At 35.5% G+C, this 8,201-nt stretch overlaps 1 protein-coding gene across 1 annotated transcript in view; it reads left to right on the top strand.

Moving 5' to 3' along the window:
• Window positions 1-8,201, top strand: part of slitrk3a (SLIT and NTRK-like family, member 3a) — a 306,241-nt gene that overhangs the window by 123,373 nt on the left and 174,667 nt on the right. The window lies entirely within an intron of this gene.

Raw genomic sequence — 8,201 nt, 5'->3', positions numbered from 1 at the left:
CCAGTAGCTTTATTACAACTTGATTTATGTTGAATATGACTGAATACAGTATTCACCATTGTAAATTTTACAAAACTATTTCTACCATTTCTAATAATAGTACACTGTTTAAGTAAACTTACAGTTGTATGAAAAATTAAGTACACCCTTTTTCAATTCTATAATTCTATCAGGACAAAAATCATTTGCACTTATCATATCTTAGAATTTTGTAAATACCTCCCCAGATGAACAAAATTTTTTTTTAATGCACAGTTATCTAAGGTCCTGCCACAGCATTTCAGTCGGATTTAATTCTGGACTTGGACTTCAGATTTGACTCTAAAATACTTTGGTATACAGAGGAATTCAAAGGCAACCCAATGACTGCAAGGTGCCCAGATCTTGTGGCTGCAAATCAAAGCCAATTCATCAGTTTTCTACCATCGTGCTTGATAATGGGTATTAAGTGTTTTTGCTTTGGTTTTTGCCAAATATTGCACTGTGAATTACGGCCAAAAATGTCAACTTTGATCTCATCTGTACTAAGGATATATTGTTCCAGAAGTCTTGTGGTTTGTTTAGATGAAACTTTACAAACCTTTGCTGTGCTGCCATGCACTTTTTAGAGAATTGCGGCTTTCACATGGCAACCCTTCCAAACAAACCCCTGTTCAATCCTTTATTAATTGTACTATCTTTGACAATAAGCTCTCACATTTACCATGCTAACTGTAGATTTTAAGATGTAAAGTTTTTTTTTTTTTGCAAGTTTTGCATTATTGTGCAATCTGACCATAAGGTGAATTTGCTTACTTGGGATGAAGATTGTCTACTTGAATGTTTTCCACTTGTGAATAATCTTCCACACTGGAATGATGGACAACAATTGATTCTCTAAGATCATTGCTGATGGCTTTCATCCCCTGCGTGGCATTAACATACTGAACAGCTAAATGCCAGACCTGCGAAACTTAATAGAGATGTTCATTAAATTGTTGATTGATTAATTAAGCTTATTTAATAAGCAGCAGTAATTATAACAGTAATAATGTACTAAGTTGGGTTTTTAAAAAATTGGCAATTATTTTTACTAAAAATAAAATAATAATAATAATAATAATAATAATTAATTTAGTTAATTTGAAAACTTGATAAGGACCAGATGAATGTATATTTTTATATTCAGTCTTGTTATACATAAAACCATAGAATATAAAAAAAAAAAAAGTACTTTCGTTGTGACATGACTATACAGGATTTATATACACACAAATAATAAAAAAAAAACTCACACAGGACAGAAACAGGACAAAAAGTGTTCACCAAACCAATACCCAAAGCTCAGGATCACACCAGGAATCCTGTTGCCATGAGTCAAAGCTTTTCATTGTTTTATTTCCATCTTGCCCTTCTTGCATTGTTGATATATATATATATATACAGTGGGGAAAATAAGTATTTAAACACCCTGCTATTTTGCAAGTTCTCCCACTTAGAAATCATGGAGGGGTCTGAAATTGTCATCGTAGGTGAATGTCCACTGTGAGAGACATAATCTAAAAAAAAAAAAATCCAGAAATCACAATATATGATTTTTAAACTATTTATTTGTATGATACAGCTGCAAATAAGTATTTGAACACCTGAGAAAGTCAATGTTAATATTTGGTACAATAGCCTTTGTTTGCAATTACAGAGGTCAAACGTTTCCTGTAGTTTTTCACCAGGTTTGCACACACTGCAGGAGGGATTTTGGCCCACTCCTCCACACAGATCTTCTCTAGATCAGTCAGGTTTCTGGCCTGTCGTTGAGAAACACAGAGTTTGAGCTCCCTCCAAAGATTCTCTATTGGGTTTAGGTCTGGAGACTGGCTAGGCCACGCCAGAACCTTAATATGCTTCTTACAGTGCCGCTCCTTGGTTATCCTGGCTGTGTGCTTCAGGTCATTGTCATGTTGGAAGACCCAGCCTCGACCCATCTTCAATGCTCTAACTGAGGGAAGGAGGTTGTTCCCAAAAATCTTGCAATACATGGCCCCGGTCATCCTCTCCTTAATACAGTGCAGTCGCCCTGTCCCATGTGCAGAAAAACACCCCCAAAGCATGATGCTACCACCCCCATGCTTCACAGTTGGGATGGTGTTCTTGGGATGGTACTCATCATTCTTCTTCCTCCAAACACGTTTAGTGGAATTATGACCCAAAAGTTCTATTTTGGTCTCATCTGACCACATGACTTTCTCCCATGACTCCTCTGGATCATCCAAATGGTCATTGGCAAACTTAAGACGTGCCTGGACATGTGCTGGTTTAAGCAGGGGAACCTTCCGTGCCATGCATGATTTCAAACTATGACGTCTTAGTGTATTACCAACAGTAACCTTGGAAACGGTGGTCCCAGCTCTTTTCTGGTAATTGACCAGCTCCTCCCGTGTAGTTCTGGGCTGATTTCTCACCTTCCTTAGGATCATTGAGACCCCACGAGGTGAGATCTTGCATGGAGCCCCAGTCCCAGGGAGATTGACAGTCATGTTTAGCTTCTTCCATTTTCTAATGATTGCTCCAACAGTGGACCTTTTTTCACCAAGCTGCTTGGCAATTTCCCTGTAGCCCTTTCCAGCCTTGTGGAGGTGTACAATTTTGTCTCTAGTGTCTTTGGACAGCTCTTTGGTCTTGGCCATGTTAGTAGTTGGATTCTTAATGATTGTATGGGGTGGACAGGTGTCTTTATGCAGCTAACGACCTCAAACAGGTGCATCTAATTTAGGATAATAAATGTAGTGGAGGTGGACATTTTAAAGGCAGACTAACAGGTCTTTGAGGGTCAGAATTCTAGCTGATAGACAGGTGTTCAAATACTTATTTGCAGCTGTATCATACAAATAAATAGTTTAAAAATCATATATTGTGATTTCTGGATTTTTTTTTTTAGATTATGTCTCTCACAGTGGACATGCACCTATGATGACAATTTCAGACCCCTCCATGATTTCTAAGTGGGAGAACTTGCAAAATAGCAGGGTGTTCAAATACTTATTTTCCTCACTGTATATATATATATATATATATATATATATATATATATATATATATATATATATATATATATAAGAATTTTAACACATTTTCCCACACAATATTGATATTTCTATGTATACCCCTAAATTCCCCCCAATGCTAAAGTCTAAAGGCACTGAATCCTCTAGAAGTACAAGAGGTTGCCAAAATGCAAAGGCAGTTAAATAAAGCACATCTTTGGCCTTCTCAGAGTAAGTGAGCATAAATCAATACTTAGTGTACAGAAAAAAATACATAGATTTATGAAGAAGTGCAAAAGGGCAAAGAGAATATTTCTGGCACACTAGTAGTTTTATCTTTGTATCTCATTCTTTGTTTCTCTCTAAATCCTGAAGACACACACAAACATCCATCTACTTTACACAAATATTGTATACGCATATGGAACATACACATCTTAAGCATCAATGAGAAAACAATACGGTATAAAACCTCAGCAACACTAACGAAAAAAGCTGAGCAAGCAGAATAAATCTGAAATTCTGTTTTAAAGTACAAGCATATTGGAAAATGAAAATGTATATTGTATTCGCTGGGTCAAAAATGTAAGCTAATAAAAAAATAGATAAGCTAGATAATGGCAGGACATTTTGCATCCATAATGTCAGTCCCGGGTTACAGATGACACCTTTTGTGTATTCCAGCTTTATGCTCTTTTTGTACTTTGCACTTTAATAAAAGAGCGAAAGATAATTGTATTCTTTATATTTGCTTTTTTCTCCTGACTTTTGTTAGCTATTGAGAAAGAACCGTGCTTTGTTTTTCTTAAATTTTTCTTTGAAATAAGTGAGATAACGGAAAATGATTTTGTTGTTGTTGTTTTTGTTGTTGTTTTGATATTACTTAACCCAGTACTAATTCTCCAGCAACACTGTTCTTGATCTACAGCACCTGTGAAAAGTTTGGAAACATCTAGTCTTTTATAGTTTTTGAGCGACACACAAATGTTCCTTTTGTTTGAATCCAACAAACTAGATAATACTATGAAGATTGACGTTGACTCAACAAATTTTGAAATCTACAGATGTTTGACTTTATTTTTATTGAAAAATCCTCGCTTTTCATGAATGACAGCTTTACACACATTTGGCATCTGGACAGTTACAAACATTCAGCTAAAATACTTTCCCTTGAATCTGTAAAATTGCTAAAGTGATCTTCGCTAACTAGATATTTCTTTATGACCTTGTGATCCAGTTCATCCCAGAGCAGTTCAATATGATTTATGTGCAGTGACTAGGCAGGCCATTCCATGTTAGATAACACTCCAGACAACTGTTTGCTTTCTAAAAAACACTTATAGAGCTTGGATGTATGCTTCTAGTCATTGCTTTGCTATATGGTGAAGTTAGTTCCATTTAGCTACAGCCCAGAATTGTGTGGAGTTGAAATATGGAAAAGTAACCATGTTGGTTCAGTATTCCTTCCAACCGGTATTAGTCTCTAATCTTCTTTACAATAAAACAACCCCACGTTATTAAGCTTCCACCTGCATGTTTGACTGTGGGTGTAAGGCAGGCTTCTAGCGTCATCTCTGCTGTTCAGATCTTACATAAGTTTTTTTTTTTTTTCCCTGTTAGATCCTGTGCTTTAGCCTTTAACCTAGTATTCCATATAAGCAAATGTAACATGTATGTGTCTCAAAACAATCAAACACAAGGTGTTTTATAACTTTTGACATTCACAGTATATGTTTAAATCGTTACATCAAAATAGCAAATATGGTCTCATTTTCATTTTGCTTTATATCGTGATGGTTATGACCTACATTCTCAGTGAACCATAATTACAACATTAAATAGTGTAGAGTATATCTAAGATGTTCACCCTTTAAAAACAATAATTATCTTATTAAATGAATCTCTAGTTTCAATTGAATTTTGGAATTGAACTTCTCATATATTTGTGGTGATTATAGCATTTTAGAAAAGGGAGTTGCAAATAAAAAGCAACGTTAAAGTAGTAGCAGAGCTTAAGAAGAATTGACGTGCATTGTTATTGCTGGGTTTGTCCCTGTTTAATGACATCACACACACATGTGGAGGTTTGTGTAAACACTTTTGAAGGCTTATGTAAAACATGATAATCAATGTCACACAAAATCAAATTTTGTCATCTGAACACATGCTTCAGTAGAAGGGATAAGACATGGAAAATCTGACCTTTTGTACAGTAGAATAAACATGGTCAATACTGACTTAAAAACGCTGAACTTTCAAATAAACTGAATGTTTATCATATTGAACATTTTATGGGTTTGTTTAAAATGTGTGTATATACAGTAGGATCACACACACATGCTTGCACACACACACACACACACACACACACACACACACACCTACACACACACACACACACACACACACACACACACACACACACACACACACACACACACACACACACACACACACACACACAACCAACATGTACACAGCATTTATTACTTAAAGATGTAATTGCAAAAAGCCATATATTATGGAGGCTTTGAATCCAATTATTAAAGCAACTCTTCCAAAACACACTCGTGATAAACAAATATGCTTTGAAAACTAATTTGCAAAGTTATTACACTCCAGACATCATTTCCTTATTAGTCCTTTATTTCACCTGCCTGATTGTGTGTGTCTTTAGCAGAATTTAATTTTGAAAGAAACGTGCCTGCAACTAAGATTTTTCTGAGCTTTCCTAAGTACTTCTGTAATTGGCAAAATGTTCAGAACTTTGCCAACATGTTCAAAACATGTTTTTGCACTGGATTTACTAAAAAATATAAACACATGCGCTAAGTGAGTACTTATTACACTCAGGGAAATATGTAATAGACTAAATTATATTAAAAACATACTGAAAAAATGGCAGTTTTTAGACCTTACAAGAGTCTGAGATTACAGGGTTCACTAAGAGTTGAAGATTAGGAAAATGTTATTTAAGACTATAATAGGATTGGTACCCAAGAAGAATGGAATTTGTCATTAATTTCAACCCAGAGAACTGCTGCACCATCGATGTTTTGTATTTTTCCCCACCATTTTGTAAAACCCCAGTGACTTTTTGTTATGAAACTCTAAGGCCATTAACTGTTTCTAAAATACTCATTTGTGCAATTATCGAATCGGATGGCAGCAGTGCAATGAATAAATTAATGTAGATAGTAATCAAGAGCCCCAATTAAGTTATGTTCAATTCAATCTTATTGATATGAATGGTGGAAAACTCATAACATCCTCAGATTGTCACGCATGAGTTTCTAAAACAATCAAGGAAAAAATTATATTTTGAAAATAGCCGCATTTGTTTTATCCAATTGTAATAAATCAGCAAACCTGTTTCAAGCCATTTGTACATCCAATCTTGAATACTTTTGTTCTATTTGCAGAGCATTTCCTTTTCCTATTTCTAAAAATTTTAATTATATAAAATTTGATTAACTGTAATTCTGTCGTTAAAAATACTAGGTAGATAGACTAAAGTCAAGATATTTCCAATTGCTTTTTTTGCAGTTTGATTGGCAGAAGTGGTTTTTTGTTTAGAGAGGTCAAGAGGAGAAAAGCCAGACTTCTATGAGTAAAGAGGACGGTAACAAAAACTTAAATAACCACTCTTGACAACTATGGTGAGCACAAAAGCATCTCAAAACTAGATAAAAGCTTGAGTAAGAGAAAACCAGACCCACTTTTGTGAACCAAGAACAGGAATGGAAAGCTACAGTGTGAATAAGTTTATAAAAAATTAACAGTTGATGACTTCTAAACTTGTCCATTAACAATCTTTTTTAGAACTAAACTCCTCTTAGGGCTTCTATACACCTTGCTCCCCCTGGAACTTGTAAAATATCACAGGAACTGCATGGTTAAGTTTTTGGGATTCAAATAGCTCATAGCTTTTTACACACTGGTGGAAGACACGCAGTATGGTAATGGGGGCATGGTAAATTTTAAACTGTGGAAGTCAGGAGTTCTGTTTAAAAACAGCTGGCTTAGGATTACTTTAAATTGCTGCCATTCTCAATTCCGGTATACAGCTGATTGTGCCCTTAAAGCCCTACTTAGGTTTGTGTGTTATAAAATAGAGTCCACTTCAGCCAGAGTGCTTTTAACAGGCTTCTCAGGTACCTCAGTGAGTGGGGCAAACCTGCCAATACTCGAGGATTGGTGATGTCTTGTGTCAGCCTTAGCATTAGCCTTGGCTTTGCAACTATTCTGCCAAGTTGTCACCCATTCACCTCAATGTAAAAGCTCTAATGCTAGAGTTAAAGGGTCATTGTTTCTGCTTACGGCTTGCAGAACTTACACTACTGGAACTATACTCTCTCATTTTCACTAGTCCTTCCCCTACAATCTGAATGTATACCTCTAATATGAACTTTCTCGATTGCTCATCTGCATTTCTTTTTACATATACAATTAATTAAAAAAATGAAAAAAAAAACCACTTCAAAACTAGGAGGTCAACTGTAAAAGTTTTGTTGTTTTTTTTTTTTTTTTACAAAAAGTGGTTGTTATAATTATTTATGGCTGATGAAAACATTTGGTCAGATCCAATAAGAATGTGTTATCTATTTGATATCTTTCAAAAGAAAACTTCTTTCAAAAGTAAAGCGGCTAATGACAAAGAATTTAAAAAACTTTGTAAAGGAATAGTAATTCTTAGAAAAAAAAAAGGTTTAAGGTTCAAAGCCAAGGGTTCAGGTTCAAAGAAGTAGCTTAGGCCTTTAAATCATGATGCTTCCTCCTTTAACACACTATCCTGCTGCCAAACACAACGTGATGCTAATTATTATTAGCACTTTAATGGACTTGGCCTGCTGTGCCCAGAGGTCAATAATCCAGGGGTGACAGTAACCTGAAGGATTTGGCCTACTGAGGAACTAATCATAGTGCATATATATCACACACAGAGCCACACACACACACACACACACACACACACACACACACGCACACAGAGAAACACTTCTACTTCTCTCCACAGGAGCAGACATAATTAGCCCAAAAAGAGGCTGCTGCTAATTATCATGTATTATCTGTCTGGGTCCAGGATCCATATTGTGTAAGCTCATCGTATCTGAGAGGTTACGTTCGTAATCAGTTTGATTGGGCCACTTTAGGTGAACTAACATAAATTGTGTGTTTCAG

The sequence above is a fragment of the Silurus aristotelis genome, assembly GCF_946808225.1.
Source record: "Silurus aristotelis genome assembly, chromosome: 10".
In the NCBI taxonomy this organism is placed as follows: domain Eukaryota; kingdom Metazoa; phylum Chordata; class Actinopteri; order Siluriformes; family Siluridae; genus Silurus; species Silurus aristotelis.
Note: the sequence above shows the minus strand (reverse complement) of the source record. Positions and strands in the feature narration are given on the sequence as shown.